A 19,512-nucleotide genomic window follows, 5' to 3' on the forward strand; every position below is an offset into this window, starting at 1 on the left:
GCCAGAGTGGACATAAGGCCCTTCATCATCTTTATTTATCCTGCTTAATGCGACAATTCATGCGTCTTGCTGTTTGATTACAGAATGCCTTCCCAGATCCTGCTAGGACTGTTACATACTGAAAGGTATATGTACCAAATTACCCTTCTCAAGTCCCAAGATTTCTGAATCTCAAAACCATCTGACACTGGTTTTGAGTCTCTGATGAGGGAGTTTCTGATGAATTTCTAATGAGGGACTGTGGACTTACAAACACAAACTCTCCTTTTTTTGGTGCTGTGTGTAAGAAATACATGTCCGAATAATGACAATAAATTAGTCTCATCAAGCCATCTGACCGATTACTGGTTATAACGGTGTGATCAGCTTAATCACCTGTGTTAATGAAGAGTTAAGCTTCCGATTTTTAAACCCAAGCAAAGCCAGGAAAATCAACATTAATCTTTCCCATAATGACCTTTTCTCTGCTTTTTTTTGTGTGTAAATGCATGTTGGAAGTACTGTTTGGAGCACCTCTATCCATGCAAAACTGTGCAGATCTTTTTGGCCAATAATTGGCTTCTACAAACTTGGGTTACCGCAGCAGGTGCAACCAAGTGTGGTATGTTTCGGTGAATGTCAAGGCGATGCGTGAGCCATTGAGTCACATTAGATCTCAGGACCCATTAGAGCCAGAAGTTAGGACTGGACCCAGTCTTGCCCTTCCACTGGCTGTGTCATAGGTTTGTTCTAGTTAATCCATAAAACGGGACTGGTGACATAAGAGTGGAACAGCACATCTCTCATTGTCTTTATTGTTTCTTATTGCTACCTTTTATCCACTTCTCTGCCGGCGTTTACTATTTTCCCCTTTCCATGGGACCATAATTTCCTTGAGAGTCAGAAAATATGTTTTGTTCCTTTTATATCTTCAGTCTTTAGCATAGAAGTGAAGATGTTTGTTGACAGACTGACTGAACGTTCCTAGACTCAAGGACTCAAGACTAAGGGGGACCTCAGAAACCATCTTAGCCAAAACATGAGGAAACTGATATCTGAAAGGGTTTATTAGACCCTCTCGTGTACTGGACACCATGACCAAGCACTGTGCTGGCACTTCATTAATCCAGCGACAGTTGTGTGACTTAGGTGTGTCACCAATCCTTTCACAAACAAGGCAACTGAATCTCAGGGTCGGCAACCTGGTAGAAAGCAGTGAAGATTCGACCCAGGGTCTGTCATGCTTCCAAGTGTGTGTTTTCCCCCATCATATTGTAGGATCATCCCTGACTGTTGTCTGACCATCCCAGACTGATAGATGCTTCTAGATCCTTCTAGGATAGTCAACTCATTTTGATTCATATCCACTAAAGGGTATTAAGGTGAGCTAAACATGATCCCTGCCTGCTAACAGTTTACAATCGAGGAGAAGCAGATGTGTGCAAACCTGGAGTATTGTCATAGCTTCTTCCCCCAGTTTCCAGCCTTATTGAGGTATAATTGACAAAATTGTAACATGTTTAAAGTGTACGATGTGGCGAATTGATATGCATATACATAGTGAAATGAATACAATAATCAAGTCAGTTAATATATCTATCATCTTACATACTTGTGTGTGTGTGTGTGTGTGTGTGTGGGTAAGAACTCTCAAGGTCTAGTCTCTTAGCAAATTTCAAGTATACAGTACAGTATTATTAGCTGTAATTAACATACTGTACATTAGATGCTCAGAACTTATTCACTTAAAACTGGAAGTTTGTACTCTTTGACTGACATCTCCCCTTACCCCCCACCCCTCACTTCCCTAGGCCCTGGCAACTACCGTTCTACTCTGCTTCTACGAACTCAACTTAAAAAAAATTTTTTTTTAGATTCCCCATAGAAATGATACCATCCTGTGTTTATTTTTCTCCGTTTGGCTTATGTCACTTAGCATAATGCCCTCCAAGTTCACCCCTGTTGTTGCAAATAGCAGGATTTCCTTCTTTATGGCTAAATAATAAATGGAATATTATTTATACACACACACGTATGTGTATGTATATATATCACAAATATAAATATCAGATTTTCTTTCTGTGGATAGACACTTGAATTGTTTCTATATGTAAGTGGTTTTAAATAATGGTGCAGTAAACACAGAGATACAGATATCTCTTTGGGAAATGATTTCATTTCCTTTGGTTACATACTTACAAGTGATATTGTTCTATTATTAATTTTTTGAGGAAACTCCATACTGTTTTCTATAATAGCTATACCAATTCACATTCCTACCAGCAGTATAAAAGGGTTCCCTTTTCTCTATATCCTCAACAAGACTTGTTAACTTTTATGTTTTTCATTTTAACAGCTTTGGGGTGCTATCTCATTGTGGTTTTGATTTGCATTTCCCTGATGGTTTGTGATGTTGAGCATCTTTTCATGTGCCTAATGGCCATTTCTATCTTCTTTGGAAAAAATGTCTATTCAGGTCCTTGGTCCATTTTTTAACTGTGAGATCTATATCTGTACCTATATCATCTATATATCTATATCTATATCTATATCTATATCTATATCTATATCTATATCTATCTATCATCTATCTATATAGCTATTGAGTTACAAGAGTTTCTTGCATACTTTGGATATTAACCCCTTATTGGGTGGACAAAAAGCTTACTTTTTGTCTATTTTTGTACTTTATACAAATGGAGTCATGTTGTATGTACTGTTTTATATCTGGTTTATTTTGCTTCTTGTTTTTGAGCTCTGTCTATACTATTTTGTAGATCAGCTGATAGATGATACACATTCTTATTTATTGCCAAGTAGTATTTCTTTATACATGTGTTGTTTGTCCATTCTCCTGTTGATGGACTTTTTGGGTTATTTCCAGTTCTTGGCTATTCTTATGAATAATGCTGCTATTATCATCCTTATATATGTCTTTTTGTGGAAATACATCTTAATTTTGCTTAAGTAAATATCTAGGAGTTGAATTTCTAGGTCACAGGGTAAATTTATGTTGAACTTTATTAGAAGCTGTCAATTGTGTTTTTTCTTTCTCTCTTTATTGTCAGTCACACTAGGGATAAATCAATTTTACTAATATTTTTATTTTTACTATTTATTTACTTATTTTGAGAAAGAGAGGGAGAGCTAATGAGCAGGGGAGGGGCAGAGAGAGAGACTGGGAGAGAGAGAGAATCCCAAGCAGGTTCCACACTGTCAGCATGGAGCTTGAGGCGGGGCTCAAACTCACAAACTGGGAGATCATGCCCTGAGCCGAAAGCAAGGGTCAGTTGCTTAACTGACTAAACGACCCAGGTGCCCCTTACTAACATTCTTAAAGAAAAAACCTTTTGATTTTGTTAGTTTTTCTACTGTTTTTCATTTTATTTATTTGTGCTCTGATCTTTATGATTTTATCCTATTTATCTTGGGTTTAAATTCCTCATTGCTTTCTGGATTCTTAAGGTGAAAATCTAAATCACTAATTTTAAACCTTTCTTCTTTTATCATATAAGCATCTAAAGCTATAGTTTTTCCTCTAAGCACTGCTCTAGCTGTATCTCATACAATTCAATATGTTAGATTTACGTTAATGTTCAATATGAAATGTTTTCTAAGTCCCTTGTGATTTCTTCTTTGACTCATTGGTTGCTTAGAAGTATATCCCACTGAGTCCAGACACTTGAGGGACTTCTCGCTTTTTAAAACTGATTTAAGATTAATTGTTTTGTGGTTAGAGAACATACTTTGTACGATTTAAATCCTTTGAAAGTTATTGATATTTGTTTTCTCCATTTATTTTTTGTTCCATTTTTGCTCTTTCTTGCTCTTTGAAAGTTAATATTTTTCATATCCCATTTTATCTCTTCTATTCGCTTTTTAGCTTAATTACTGTTTTAATTTCCTATTGCTGATATAGCAAATTACAATAGATGTAGTGGCTTAAAACAATGTCAATTTATTATTTTATAGTTTTAGAAGTCAAAAGTCTAAAATTAAGATGGCTACATTTCTTCTGTAGACTTGAGGGGAGAACCCACATTCTTGCATTTTCCAGCTTTTCAAGGCTGCCCATATTCTGTGGATCGTTGCTCCTTTCCATCTACACAACCAGCTATTATGTCACTCTGACCTCGCTTCCATTACCACATCTCATTTTCTGGCCCTCTTTCACTTATAAGGACCTTTGGGATTGCATTAGGTCCACCTAGATAAAACGCGATTAATTTCCTGATCGCCACATCTTTAATTTAATCATTATCTGCTAAGTCACCTTTTCCACGAGAGATTACGTATTCACAGGTTCTGGGGATTAGGGTCTGTACATCTTTTGTTATTTCATCTATCACAATGACTTTGTCCTATCTATTAGTATTTGCTGAAGGGATTATAATACACATCTTTTATTTATCGTAGTCTAGCTTGCATTAATATTTAATCACTTTATGTGTCATTATGTGTTATGTAAGAACTTAACAAGCATATAGTTTTATACCCTCCAATCCTTTGTGATACTGTTGCGACACATTTTACTTTTATGTGCGGTATGCCTCCCAGATACTTTGTTATTATTTTTTCTTTAAACAGGAAATTTTCATTTAAAGGAATTAAGAAACAATAGTCTTTTATATATAACCATATATTTACAATTTCTGGCATTCTTCCTTCCATCAGGTAAACCTGTTTCTGTTTTATATAATTTTCCTGTAGCCTGAAGAAATTCCTTTAATCCCATTATGAAGGTCTCCTGTTAACTAATTCTTTCAGGTTTTGTTTAGCTCATAAGGTCTTTATTTCACTTTCATTTTTGAAGAACATTTATGCTGAATGTAGAATTCTAGTTTAATAACTTTTTCCCCTTTACCACCTTAAAGATGCCATCGTATTGTCTTCCTGCTTTGCATGTCTGATGAGACTGCATTCATTCTTTTTGGTGTTCTTTTGTATAGAAGGTGTCTTTTTTTTTTTTTTTTTCTTTTTCGTTTGTCTGCATTTGTGATTTTCTCTTGTTTTTGGTTTTCAGCAGTTTGAATATTATGTATCTTTGTGTGGAATTTTTGTGTGGGTTATTGGGTTTCACTGATTATTTTTGGTTCTGTACATTTGAAATTTGGAAAAAAAATGGAAAAAATTCTGCCATATTTTCTTAATTTTTTGTATCTCAATTTTTCCTTCATTGTTTTAAGTTCCAATTACCTATATGTTAGATTTTTTGATATAATTCCACATACTATAAGGGTCTGTTCATTTTTATTTAGTCTATTTTCTCTCTGTGCTTCAGTTTCCTTGGTTCCATATTTGTCTTCAAGTTCACCAATATATTCTGCAATGTCAAATCTGCTTTTAATTCCATGCAATGAATATTTAACTTCAGATATTTTATTTTTTAGTTCTGGAAATTCCATTTAATTGTTTCAAATATTTTCCCTTTCTCAGTTTAGATCCCCTATCCATGGAGTCATTTGTTCATATTTTCTTTTAAATATCTCAACATATTTACAAACCTGTTTTACAATTTTTATCTGATAATTCTAACAGCTATGTCATCTCTGAGACTCTTTATATCAATGTTTTTTTCTACCAAGGATTATGAATCACATTTTCTTGCATTTCCATATATCTAGTGCTTTTTGATTATCTGCTAGGCATTGTATATGCTAACCTATCGATAGTGTGGATTATGTCCTTTACTTGTAAGGAATATTAGCTTTTGTTCTGTCAAGCAGTGAGTTAAGAGGCTTAGTTTAATACAGAGCAGAAGCGCTCTTAAAGTGTGAACTTTCTTAAGTGAATGCCCAGGGTGTCCATCTTGGGATAGCCACTTTGCTCGGTCAATGTCCCATGTCATACCGTGATAAAACCTCCAGAATCTTGGTTGGACCTCCCCATGTGCTAGGCTTTCTGAAGTCTTTCAGTGAGCACGCACTGCATCATTTTGTTTGAAGACTCACAGTGACCCCATGCAGATTGCTGGGAATCCTTCACTTTTCACCTTCTCCTGACCTGCAAATTCTGGCTGCCGCAGTAACCCCAAGCAGATATCTGTTTCCTTGTTCCAGTGAGACCACCGATCTCTGTTTTGGTTTTACTTTCATGTGCTGCACTTTGTCAGGTGCTTCCAGGCAGAAAACTGGGGTAGATGTGAAGTTGATCTTTTGTATTTCCCTTATGTCATGGATCACAGCCTTGTGATTTGTAGTGCCAATGTTTGAGATTATTTGCTTCGTACAATTTGTGAAGTTTAGTGGCTGTTTACAGTGGCTGAGTAAGTCTGATACTCCTTCCTCTATCATGGCCCAAACTGGAAGTCTATCATCAAAGCTATTTGAGTTTAATTCCAATTATGAAAACCTGCTAGTTCCCTTCTTGGTGGCTAAACCACCACAAGGTGCAGAGTTGACTAATAGTAGGCCAGCTATGTTGTAAGTCATATATCTATAGACAGATCTTATTTCATATGTGATTTAGTGATGGGCCTAATAGTGTAATCTCAAAGTATTGTTGAGTATAAATATTAAGACATCTGCAATAACTGTGATGGGATTCTTATTGATGATAAGATCACAGGCCTTGTTAATATTACTTGACTTATAATTTCTATTTGGCCTAGTTTCAGGTTCATTGATCTTTTCTTCTTCAGTGTCCAATTTGCTATTAAGGCTATCCAGTGAATTTTTAATTTCAGATATTGTATTTTTCAGTTTTAGAAATTCCAATTCTTTTTTTTTTTTTTCCCTCCACTCTCTGTTTTTATTAAGATTCCCTATCTTCTAATGCTACTGTGGTTTGCCGTCTACATTGATGGTTAAAGGAAGTGCAAAATTTCAGTAAGGGTACATAGATGTATTTTTTTTTTCATATCCAAATTCATGGGTCGCCTGGGATCTAAAATATTAGTAATGGTTACCTCTGGGTGAGGATTATGGGAGATTGTTTTTTCCTTCTTTGTTATTTTCTGTTTTTCTCTCCTAACATTTCTTCAATGAGCACGTATTACTTTGTAATTATAAAGAACAAATGTAGCTGAAAATCTATTAACACTTAAGTGGCATGTAATATTCTTTTCAATAATGCTAATGTGAATTGAAAATATACTGTATAATTTTTTCATTATTATATTCTATTTAAGGTGAAATGATTAAACAGACATGTCAAAATGACGGTGATTTTTCTTAAGGATGGAAAACATAGAAAAAAGCAATATGATTAAGATCATATTGATATCTTTTGTAACTGTTTTTTCAATTTTAACATGTTTCATATCCTCTAATAAATTCATTTCATATATAGAAAAACCATTACTTTAAAAATGATAAGTTATATGACTAGTATAACTGCAAATACTATGTGATATATATGTGCATCTTTAGTCTATGACATTTTATTTTTCAGTGTTGGAATTCATAATAATTATGTCTTGTCATTGAGAGGAGATAGTTACTTGATTATTCATTACAGTTAACCACAAGTATCTAACCAGATTATTTAAAGGTATGAGTTATGTCGTGGGAGTAGGTTAAACTCTTGAGAAGTGAGTATTTTTTCCTTCAGGATATGTATTAAATCACTATTATGTGAACTGAGGTCATAAGCCAGTACTGATTAACTTCCAAATAATCATTTTAAGCAATCATTACTTAATATAAAATGATGCCACTTTCCTTTAGCTGTGTGTCTAATCCTGCTAGGCTTGGGCAGTGGTGTAGACAGAATAGATGCTGAAGGAAGCAGCGTTTCTAGATAAATAGTGAACTCTATTTAGAAGGTGACCTATTTACAGATTTAAAAACACGAGACAGGTGAATGTTAAGTGAACCATCCCATGGGACTTTAATAAAAGCACAAAGTCTTTTCTCTGAAGGTGAGCCCTCTTACAACTTGGGGTCTGGGGCAGTCTGTGGGATTCCAGCATGTTCCTCAAACACTGCCCTTCATGGGGGAAAAGGTGACCGAACTCTGGATTTTGTCTGCCTCTCCAGTGCTTCACTGCCGTGTTCTGGGTGCCATTATTAACATTACTCAGTTGTACATGGCTAAGTGATCCAGCCCGGGACCATTAGTGCATTTCCCTTAACGCGTCTGGCATACAAATTCATTTCTAGGGGTATGGAAACAGCACTCCATCTTGAGCCCGAGCCCCAGTGATTTGTAGTACATTCTGTATTAATTGCTCACTATTCTGGGAACTTCACATATCAATTTGACTCTGTCATATAGTGTGACCATTCACCACAAATGTGTTTGAAATATATCCTTGCAGCAGCAACTGCTGAAATGAACAGATATTCCTTTTTATCATAAAATGAGTTATATCCTAGGCCCTCAGGCTTGAAAGGGGGGGTGTGGAGCCACCTACATAAATAACAAGGGAAAGAGAGACCTTCATTTATAAGTTTAGGTGAAACATCTGGCAAGTGGGCGATATTTAGATTGTAGGAAACATAGATGCTTGGCATCTTCCACGGTGGAGACGGTCAGGTCCTCCAGAAACACAGTCGGCTCACAAAATGTGGTCGGGAAGCATGCTCTCTGCTTGTCTCAGGAGAGGCCCCAGGACAGTGAGGGTGGCTGGGAGATTCCTGGGGCCTCGCATCACTTTTACATCAAAATGAAGAGCAGTGAGAACAGGTTCCATCACTATTTTCCTCTCCAAGGCACTCCAGTTGCAAGAACTTTCTGGAATTTCTGTCAGGGCACAAATTCCCAGAATTGCATTTGGGCCCCTCACCTGTATTTCCTCTCTCTCCGCTGACCTCAGAACGCAGGTACCTCTTTATTCTGGGTCCTCCACAAAAGAGGATACGCCGTCTACTACTCTTAATTATTCAGACTCCCCTTTCTTGAGTATATAAAGCTGTTGGCAGGGGCGCTTGGGTGGCTCAGTCGGATGAGCATCAGACTCAATTTTGGCTCAGGTCGTGATCCCCACATCAGGCTCTGTGCTGAGTGTGGAGTCTGCTTAAGATTCTCTCTCTCTCTCTCTCTCTCTCTCTCTCTCTCTCTCTCTCTCTTTCTCCCCCCCCCCACTTGTGCTCACACACTCTCTCTTTTAAAAAAATAATAAATAAAAGCTGTTGTCTTGCTAATAACTACAGGGAGAGAGATAGGTATAGTATAAAATGACAAATCAGAGAGCTCATAAGAAATCTAAAAAAAAGTAGAGTAATGGTCCCCCCTTCTCTCCTGGTCTACACAGAAATAAAAAGTGAGGCAGGATATCTCTTAGGGCTTGCCTATTTCTTTGTGTGTTCCTTCCAAGTTATTTCCGTCCACACCCCTCCCTTCTATTCTTTAGGATGAGGTGAATCCTGATTTTGCCCAACCGCACAGAACACAGCTTGCCGAACCACCCAATTATAGGAAATAACCGAAGCTCTGGGCAAAAATATGGATCAAAAGGCCCCACTCATGAGGTAAAACGTCAGCCTCTTCAGAGGAAAGGGTCTGCTTGTCTGTGTTTTAAATAATTGCTCAGGTAATTTATATTATCAGACAAACTTGGGAAACATAGTAGAGATCGGCTTTTAGCACCAAGTAGAAGTCCCTCTCCACTTTTCTATCCACTGCTGGACTTCACACGGAGTGGGGGAAAGGTAAGGCTGCACAAGCTGGTGTGCAGGGCACCTGGGTGGCTCAGTCGGTTAAGCGTCCGACTTCGGCTCAGGTCATGATCTCGTGGTCCGTGAGTTCGAGCCCCGCGTCGGGCTCTGTGCTGACAGCTCAGAGCCCGGATCCTGTTTCGGATTCTGTGTCTCCCTTTCTCTCTGCTCCTCCCCCACTCATGCTCTGTCACTCTCTCTCAAAAAGAAAATAAACATTAAAAAAAAAAAAAGAGTATGCCTGGTGTGATCTCCTCTCGTATGTGTGGAAATTCACGGAAACGTCCGTGAGAACACAGCCCCCTGTTACTGGGGTGCGGAATGGGTTTGGGTTGTGGTCTATGTAGTTCAGTCTTTGATGGTCTTCTACCCATACGTTGCAATACACAATAAATATTGTCCCTATTTTTAGAACTAATAAGAGTTTTTAAAAAAGACAGTCACCTTTCTCAGCAACAGCCTGTTAAGCTTTCTCCACCTTCAGGAGGCCAGCACAGCCATTTGCGACTGATCACAGACAGCAGCTGAGGCCACCCCTCTGTGAACTGAATTTGATTGACGCTTTCATTCCTGTGTCTGGTTCCTTTTTGGCCATGATTAGATTTTCCGAGCCTCTTTTTTTCCTGTGGCCTTTTCAGGGAGCCCTGCAGAGGCCCCTGCTTCTCAGGAGAGCCATTCAGGAAGCCTGGAGATGGGCCGGAGCAGGGCTGCATGAAAAAAACAACAACAACAACAACAACAAAAAACCCAAACGCCAAACTGCATAAGAAAACAATCTTCCTGCCATCCAGCAAGTAGCAAAGTGCTCTTTTAATTGTAGCCGTTGCTATAATTTAAACGGAAAGTATTTTACATCCATTTTTCTCAAACTGCTCTAATCATAGTAGTTTTCGTTTTGCCTTAACGTAGCAAATACATCCGACTACTTAATTTTGCTCCTTTATAAGATCGCACTTTACAATTAAGCGTCGCAGGCTGCTCTTGTGTGTTTCCAGAGTAGAAATAGACCGAGACATCTCCCTTAGTTATGCTATGACTTTAAAAAATTAAACTGTACTTCCAAATGACTTACTTCATTCAACTCCAAATGAAATAATGGCTTTAGATGTCTCTTGTATTTTAAATTTAGATAATTAAATTCAACACAAATCACATTGGGTATATAATAGTCAAATATCATTTTAAGAGATTATTATTTGAATGGATCATTTTCTCAGGGGCTACTATTTGTAGCTAAGTGAATAACACTGGATTCTGCCTATGCTTATTAATGCCTGGATATTCTTTCTTGTTTTCAATCCTACAGATAAAAATCTTTTTCCAAAGACAGATATATAGGGAGAGACAAAAATTCCCACGGGGATATTGTACTTTTTTTTTTTTCTCCTAGGATAGATAAATTTCTCCATACACTTATCTTGAAATATTAGCTTACCCATTGTCCAGAGAGTGGCACTAGATTGAATGATTTTAAGTGCACTTTGAGACTATAATTTTTCCTGTAAACATTGTGTTTCAGGTTAATCAGCATCATGGGTGGTTCCTCAAATGATCGCAGATCCTGTGCGCCATGGGGGGGGGGGGGGGGGGGCCGGGGCGGAAGTAAGCAATCACGTTGGACGGGAGTCTGAACTTGATAATGTTAACCTCTCAAACTTGATGCAGTCCTCTTCCGATTATTCTCTTGCCAAATCTGGACCAAGAGCCTGAAGAAGTGTAGCAAACCTGCCACAGAACAGAAGACTTGCCTACAGGTGTCGGTCACGGTCGGCTATGTCGTCTTGTAACTTTTGTGATAACCTTACGCTGCTTGACGGGACTAGTTTACCTGTCTGTTCTCACTCTTTTCATTTTAATTAAAATTTATGAAATGCACGAAGAGTATAATTAAGAGAAGTTAGCACCATTGGGCACAGATGTCAGCCTCAGGCCAAAGAAAGGGCTCATACCTGAAGGTAGAAGGTCTACACTTCATCATTTTTCTGTGCTCATTGCAATCTGGGGAAGGCGCCGAACATTTCAGGGCTATGTTCTCATCTGCAAAGTGGAGATATGCTGGTGTGGCCCACGATGGACTGCATCTCTACCTGCACATCGAGCTAGATCACTTTTCCAACTGTGGTTCCCCCTCATTGTGTCATGAATTGTTTAAACATATGAAACAAGTCTAAAAGCGTCTTTAAATATCTATCGAATGCAAAGCATTGCCTTTAAGAGATTCGACATAGATCTTGGCCACCTTAAAAAAGATAGGATTTCAAGGTAGGATTCTGACATGAAGAGGGGAGAGGCAGTTATTTTTGGAAATCCTAAAAATTAAGACTTATCTTTCCTGAGGAGAGAAAAATAGCTCTTAAATTTATGTTGACATGGATATTAAAAAAAAAAAATTCCTCCTTTGGTTCTGCAGGCAGGCCTCAGATGGACTAGGGCTGATTGGCGGTTTGTGGCAAAGGCTTTCATCTGTAGCTTGGCTTAACTTTTTCTGAATTACATTAAAAAAAAAGTCACTAAGCAGGTAACAAATTTCCTTAACTGGTTGGATGCAGCTTTTGCCTGTATTTAGGGTGTGCGATGCCTATTTTTAAAAAGCAGGACATAAATAAAAGATATAAATAAAATATCATTTCACTAACGTTTTTCTTTTTTTTTTTTCCTCCAGCTTTTTCCAAGGGTGTTGAAATCTGCTGAGATTTATTTTGATGAAGGTAAGTCGCTTCTCGTTATCAGGCAGTAAAGATGTTCTGTTATTGTTTACTGTTTCAGCAGCTCTGAAAGGTGCCATCTGAACACTTGTGGTTATAATAGGCAGAAACAATGAAAAGCCATTTTTTTGCTGGTTATGTCCAAAGCTTTGATTTACCTCTTCAGAAGGTGAGAGATTTATTACTGACACCTAAGGTGGTTTTGAAAGATAACAGGTCACGGAGCCTCGTGAGAGACTTTCGAGGTTTGATCTTGGGAACAATGGTTAGTAGATGGAGGACGGTTTTCAGAGATGTAGATCATGGTCATGGACGCTGTGAGGCTTGTGTGGACCAGGCGACCGCTAGGTATAGTAATCCAGGTCAACCAGAGAAGGTGTAAAGTCATCACCTTGAGTTGCTTCTCGGAAAATGCCATGTGTTAAAGGGAGCACGTGTGTCTCAAGGGCAGTAATGAGGCCTGATCGTGTCCGTATATAACAGACAACCCTAGACTGGGGAACAAGAGGACCTACCTGGGTCTGATGCTGGCCATGTATGTGATCTTGAGCAAGTTGTCTGCATTTTCTGGAACCCAACCCGGACTAGATCGATGACCAGGGAGCTCAAATCCCCCGAATGAATTTATTTTATTTAAATATGCATTTGTTGAATATCTAGATGTTAGGCATCTAAATGTGAATAAAGCTCGGTTCCGGTGGCAGTGTTGAGCTAGATACAAAGGTGAATATGGACAGTGCAGTGTAGTGAGAGACATATTGGAGAATGGATATGGAATGACAGACACACAAATTTGGAAGCCATTTCTTTAGGGGTAAAAGGACTATTCAGGGGAAGTGAGGTTGCTTCTGGACTTCCTACGTGATGGTTCAGAGAAAAAAGGCTAACAGGGAAACAAGTGTTTCCCATAAAGGGCCAGACAGTAAATGTTTTTGGCTTTGCAGGCCACTTGGTTTCTGTGACAACCACTCTACTCCGACGTAGCACACAGGCAGCAATGGTAAGTGAACATACGTGACCGTGTTCGGATAAAACTTTATTTATGGAAACAGGCCAGCTTTGGCTGGCTTGCAGTCTTTAGTTTGATGACTCCTGCTACACAAAGATGATTTGCAAAGATGAACTTCATCAAACACCCTGGTTAACTCATTGTGGCACTTTTTCCCATCTTTGGGATTTTTACGAACGTGACTTCACAGACTTGTATATGGGGGTGTATGTCTAAACCTGGGCATGTGCATCAGGAAACTGCTCATATCCTTGCAGCGCTTACAATTTCTAGGCGTGGGAGCCCCGCTTCCCTCTCCCACACTTGCAGCTCATTGTCTGCCAGAGCTATGGGCCATGCATGGGGAGCGGGGCAGGCGTGACTCTCCCCTCCCCTAGGTTCTCAGTCAGTGACTGACTAGATATGGCGGAGGAGTGTCTGGGCTCCTCCCCCCTGGGGGGGGGGGTTCCCTCTCAGCATGGGCTCCATGGACTGTGTCTGAGCTCCCCAGTGGGATTAAATCCAATGGCTCGCTGTTGTACCTTGCTTCACAACACGCTCTTATTGGCTTATTTCCTCCCCTGTGTCCCGTACCTCCTTCGCCTATACGTCCACGCTTATCTCCTAAAGCACCACCTTGTACTCAAACCCATACATTAACATTCGTTTCTGGAGGAATGCAAACCAAGACGGTATTTGGGACATGAAGGACATAAACTCACCTCCATGTGATTACTTAGAAACTCCTCATTAAGCGAGGCTGTGGGAAAATAACAACAACAATAACGACGACAACAACAACAAAATGGTTCATGAGTTCAAGCCCCGTGTTGGGCTCCGTGCTGATCGCTCAGAGCCTGGAGCCTGCTTTGGATTCTGTGACTCCCTCTCTCTGTGCCCCTCTCCTGCTCATTCTCTGTCTCTCAAAAAATAAATAAATGTTAAAAAAATTTTTTTTAAGAGATGGTGTGGAAAGCCCTTCTCCAAGTAGGGTCGCAGTGCCATTATTGAAGATTTTATTTGGATGCAGAGACCCAATATTTTTCTTAACGATTGACAGATTTCCTACTTATTGGTTAGGGTCAGTAGCAGAGGCCGTTGATCTCCCTCTTGATGACCCCCACCCCTGCCCGTGGCTGATGATAGTACTCCCCCTGCCCCCCCATCTCAGGCACCTACATTCATCTCTTTTCCTCCTACTTTAGGGCCAGGCACAGGTGCATCCTGGATATGTTGAGTGATCAGGGTTGGAGGAGGTTTGGAGAGAAGGGGCTTACTGGGATGGCTTGGGAGGAGGTGAGGCCGGACCCACTGCAGAGGAGGGGTGTGGCCGTGATGGGCCCCGAATGACTGGCTGAAGAACTTGGATTTCATCTTGCACCTAAGTTGAGCTACTGGCCATCTTTGAGGACAGTGGCAAGAGAGCTCAGTAACATTCAATAAGTACTTGTTGATGACCCACATACGCTACAAATAGTGAACAGGTGCAGCAGCGAGGACAGGGAGAGGCTGAAGCGTCACCTTAAAAGTCACTTTATGAAACCCCTCCTGATCCTGCAGGTAGACAGCACCCCTCCGCATCCCACTGTTCCTTCTAATATGGCACCTCCCTCACTTTGGTGCATTTATGAAATACCACCCGTCTCCACCCCTACAGCCTGTCTTATCCACTTCCGCATTGAGCTTTGTGCTATAGTTAGCCATAATTAATGGGCTTCCCCAACTTTTTTTTTTTTCCCTTTATGTGTCACTAGGTTAATAAAAACATTGAGCTCAGCCTCTAGGGAGAGAGAAGTCATAATCAGTCAACACGCTTCCTGAGAGGGATAGTCTTCTTGCCCAAAGATCATCGATCATCTTTACCCTAATGCCCGAGACCTCAGGGCTCTTTAAGTGGAGCTTAGTTAGTGAGCTGTCTCTTTCTCCCTCCGCCAGATAAACGCCCAGGAAACTCTTAGACCCCTGGTTTATGGATCTGCAACCTTTTTGAGTAAGGGGAACTCCATTAAGTATTCATTGTGAAGATTTTCAAACATACACCAATGTCTTAATAATGAGAACAGTAATAATGAATCTTCATATGCTCTTGACTCAGATTCAGTTGTCCAGAGTTTCCCTTTCTTGTTTCCTCCATTCACTTCTTTTCATTTTTGCTTAAGTGTTTTAAAATAAATCCCAGCCAGTTCTCATTTCACCCATACATACGTGAATATGCAGCTCTTAAAAACATGGCCATTTTCGGGGCGCCTGGATGGCTCAGTTGGTTGAAGGTCTGACTCCTGGTTTTGGCTCAGGTCACGATCTCACAGTTCCTTGAGTTTGAGACCCACGTCGGGCTCGGCCCTGACAGTGCAGAGCCTGCTTGGGATTGTCTCTCTCTCCCTCTCTCTCTGCCCCTCCCACACACTCAGTCTCTCTCTCAAAATAAATGAACTTAAACAAAAAAGAAACAATGGCCATTTTCTCTCATGTTACTAACAAAATTAAAAAATTAACCATAATGGGTATCATCTAATGCCCAGTACTACACTTGTTTCCCTAATTTTTTTTTTTTTCCTTTTTTAAAGTTTGAATCGGGAGTTAAATGAAATCCACATGTCACTTCCTTGTGTTTTCCTCAATTTCTCTTCTGTGAACTCAGCGTTCTCTGCGATGTGACCTTACTTCTGCTGGGGACATCTAGACTTGTGACAATCCTTCTGTGACAGTTTTTCCCCACCTCCTCTTTCTTTTTGCCCTTTCTTAGTAGCAGAAAATTAGGCTGAATGTAGATCGTTTGGGCGGGGTACTGAATTTGAACCTGTGTTTTTATGTTAGAATGCTGGTTCTTGTCTTTGAAGATTTAGCCGGAAGGTTAAAGCATCGTGAAAAATAAACCTACAGGTGTCAACCTGCAGTCTTTTTACCCCTTACAGCTTTGGCCTTATTACCTCAAGCAATAAGTCTGACCCTTTTTCCTCGGTGTATTGAAACTAAAGAGTAAGTAGTTGATCCCCACTGTTCTTCCCACAAGTTTTCAGCAGGGTGAGGCCAATTCACTGCTTGTTTTAGGCTTAAAACTGCTCCTGACATGTAGGGATGAAAGGTGGTGTGTAATTGAAGTCGCTGGGTATTGTGTGCCTAAGATGGGAGAGTGAGTTGAATTTCATGGGCTTTTCTGAAGCTTTCTCTCTTAACTAAAAATGTTGGCATTTTCTGCGAAGTCTGCTGTATGTTTATGGAGAAAGAGAGACTTCTCTTCAAGCACGGTGTGACATTTCTACAAAAATCAATGATTTAGAGGCAGGTAACCGAAATGAAATGTGCAACTTCACTTTCCATCTGTTGGAAAGCCTGCTGGGCTGGTTTTGAAATCTTCATATGTGTTTGGTGTCCCTTCGGGGGGGTAAAAAATTATATTGACTCTGCACTTTGGAACATGTAACAAATATCTTTCGGAATGTGGCAAGAAATAGAACAGCCACCTAGTCCTATGTTTTCCAAAATGGATTTTGTAGTAATGTCTTAATTAAACAAACAAACAAACAAACAGAAAAACACCCACTTTTAGGACTAGGGTTTGCTTTTTCCTTTTTTCTTGAAAGATTATCATCTTTTTTAAACCTGATTACCTAATCCAGTGGAGGGGACGGTCATGAATGTGGCTCAGCACTGCCTTATCCGTGTGTCAAGCCGAAACTTGTTCTTTGATTATTAGAGGTAGTGAAGCTTATAGGAGCATGATGATGTTTTAATTTGAATTTTGAAAATTAAAAAAGCCAGGCGTAACTATTGACACAATGAACAGGGAGAGCTCAAGCTGCCTTGAAATCCAGCCCCTCCCCCAGGATCCTCGAGAGGTTTTATATCTTCTTTAAAGTCCTTAAAATATAAAAGGATTAACTTCTAAAGTGACTGATTGATAAAGCCAGAGAGAAAAATACGGAAGAGTATGGAAAGAGTCTAATGAAAACTCAGCACAGGGCTGGCACTTAATTCCATCTCACAATAATAAGAGAAAAAGCATAATGGAGAGTGAGAAGCAGAGCCATTTACATAATAACTTCCTAGCAACAGCTGTAATGAACAAATACGGGCAGATGAGTCAATTCTCCAAGACACCACCTCACATCAGAGCTTAGAAAAAAGGGGGGAAGGAAGGCACAAGTAAATATGGGAGAGCCCCTGAATTTGGGTTCTTTTCTATGCAGTTGCAGACCTGATCGCTTGCTCTTTGCTATTGTGGCTTAAAACCCGTTTGGCAAAGGAGAAGCAATCTGGTGAGAGAGAGAGAGAGAGAGAGAGAGAGAGAGCGAGCACATGCGGCCATCCAGGCCCAGCCGTGGGGGATGGGAGCTTCCAGGGGGAGGTCTATCTTTGCTGCAAATGGGTGTTTAGGGCTGATGCCTGTGAATTTCCTGGCTTGGCTCCAGGGGCACTAACATCAAAATCCTCCCCCTCCTCCTCCCCCTCATCTCAATCCTCAGCATCACAACCATCATGTGCTGAACACTTCCTCGCTCCGTCAGGCACGGGTGCTCCACGCTCCACGTCTGTTTCTTGCAGACCTCACAGGGCTCCTGTAAACGTACATATGATCGTCTCCACTTTACAGATAAGGAAGCGGAAGCTCAGAGCAGGAAAAGCGATTGATAGTGAAGTAAAAATAGTTCACTTTCATGGAGCGTGTCCTGACCTGATGTGCCCGGCACCGTGCCCAGCGCTTTCCACGGGCTGTGGGATGCGACCGAGCTCAGATCGTAGATGAGGAAGGAGAGACTCCGGGAGGGCAGATAATTTGCCTGAGGTCGCATAGCTGCTCTGGGTGAGAGCCAAACTTGAAATCAAGCGGTTGTGTCAGGAGGGGGTTAGGAGTCAGACCTAAGGGTGCCTGATGCTGGAGCTGGCGCTGGTGCAGCCGCTCACGGGCGTGCACTCACACTTGGAGAGTGTAGCAGCCAACGATCAGACTGGATGTCCTCATGGCCACGCCAGTGGATGGGACAAGATTATGAGCGGGCAACCTGGGCTTCTGACATCTAAGTCCAATCCTGGACAAAATCGTAGAGAGTCTGCGTGTCTCAAAGTGTGGCGTGTGTGTGTGTGTGTGTGTGTGTGTGTTTCTTTTGGTGGCACTCCAACTAGACAGTATCTCTCACCCCGGGATTTACCGTCAATATGTACTTAACACACTTACCTGTGCCTCGTTCGAGTAACTGGCCGGATACCCTGAGAAAACTCTTTGTGCCACAACTTTAACAACTAAGGATCAAAGGATTCTCCTTCCAAAGTAGCGCACACATTTTTTTTTTTTTTTTAGATGCAGATGTTTTCAGTGCTTTAACCAAAGATAGGAACTTCAGGCCCTTGACGGGGAGCAGGGGATATCTTGGTGTGTGTGTGCAGATGCACAGGGGGAATGGCTCAGAAAGGATTTTCCGGGCAAAAGAGAGACCTGAGTCTCTCTCTCTCCCTCTCAAAAAACTGTCAAGCAGGCCCTGTTGCTTATTCTGTCTACGTTGTGATCCCCAGACCTACTCTTTTCTCCCTATTGGTTAACAGGAAGATTCAGCGAGGGGCAGGGATCTGGGGAGATGTAGCCCAAGGAAAGTGGGTCAGTAGGCTGAGAGACAGGGGACAAATCCCTATTCAATTTCCTAGATTGTGCCCTTTGTCAGAGTTGCCTACAGATATGTTGCCTGTGTTCCAATTTTGCAGAATTACCTTCCCTGGTTAGCACCTACCCCCCAACCGCAGGCTCTGCAGAAATCCTCCCGACCTACACCCTCTTCCCTTCCCCTCTCCTTCAAGCGGTTCATCCTTCTCCGGCTCTGCCCGCGATTTGGGGTATCTGAGGAATTCGCCGTTTATCGAGCAGGTCCTCAAGCACAGGTGAATGTCTCCACTGCCTTATTTTAAGCTGGCTCCTTGTCCCAGGGCACCTCTGAGTTCTCTTCACACAGGAAGGCTCCTCGGCCTCCCCGCCACCTGGAGGTGGGGGGTGGGGACTGGGGCGCAGTCAGCAGCCTGGGCGCGGGGCCCTGGCGCGCAGGGACCGCCGGAACCGGCTCCCTGTGATCTCGGCCCGGCCAACGCTGCTCCACGGGGCTCTCTGGTACTCACACCTGAGGCCATTAAAAAAGGCCTAAGGCTTAACTCGCTGGCGCGCGGGGGGATGAATTACCCAGTAACCTCAGGTGCCGGGGCTGCGCAGAGACAACAGAGAAAACTGGGACAGCGGAGGTGGGCGGTGGCGACGTCC

At 41.1% G+C, this 19,512-nt stretch overlaps 1 long non-coding RNA gene across 3 annotated transcripts in view; it reads left to right on the plus strand.

Annotated features, from left to right (window-relative positions):
• Positions 1-19,512, plus strand: part of LOC113598613 (uncharacterized) — a 283,338-nt gene that overhangs the window by 160,318 nt on the left and 103,508 nt on the right. For all 3 annotated transcript variants that reach the window (XR_008298250.1, XR_008298251.1, XR_008298252.1), the window contains one exon: positions 12,252-12,286. This is a non-coding gene — a long non-coding RNA (uncharacterized LOC113598613). The remainder of the gene's footprint in view (positions 1-12,251; positions 12,287-19,512) is intronic.

The sequence above is a fragment of the Acinonyx jubatus genome, chromosome B2 (genome assembly GCF_027475565.1).
Source record: "Acinonyx jubatus isolate Ajub_Pintada_27869175 chromosome B2, VMU_Ajub_asm_v1.0, whole genome shotgun sequence".
Classification (NCBI taxonomy): Eukaryota; Metazoa; Chordata; class Mammalia; order Carnivora; family Felidae; genus Acinonyx; species Acinonyx jubatus.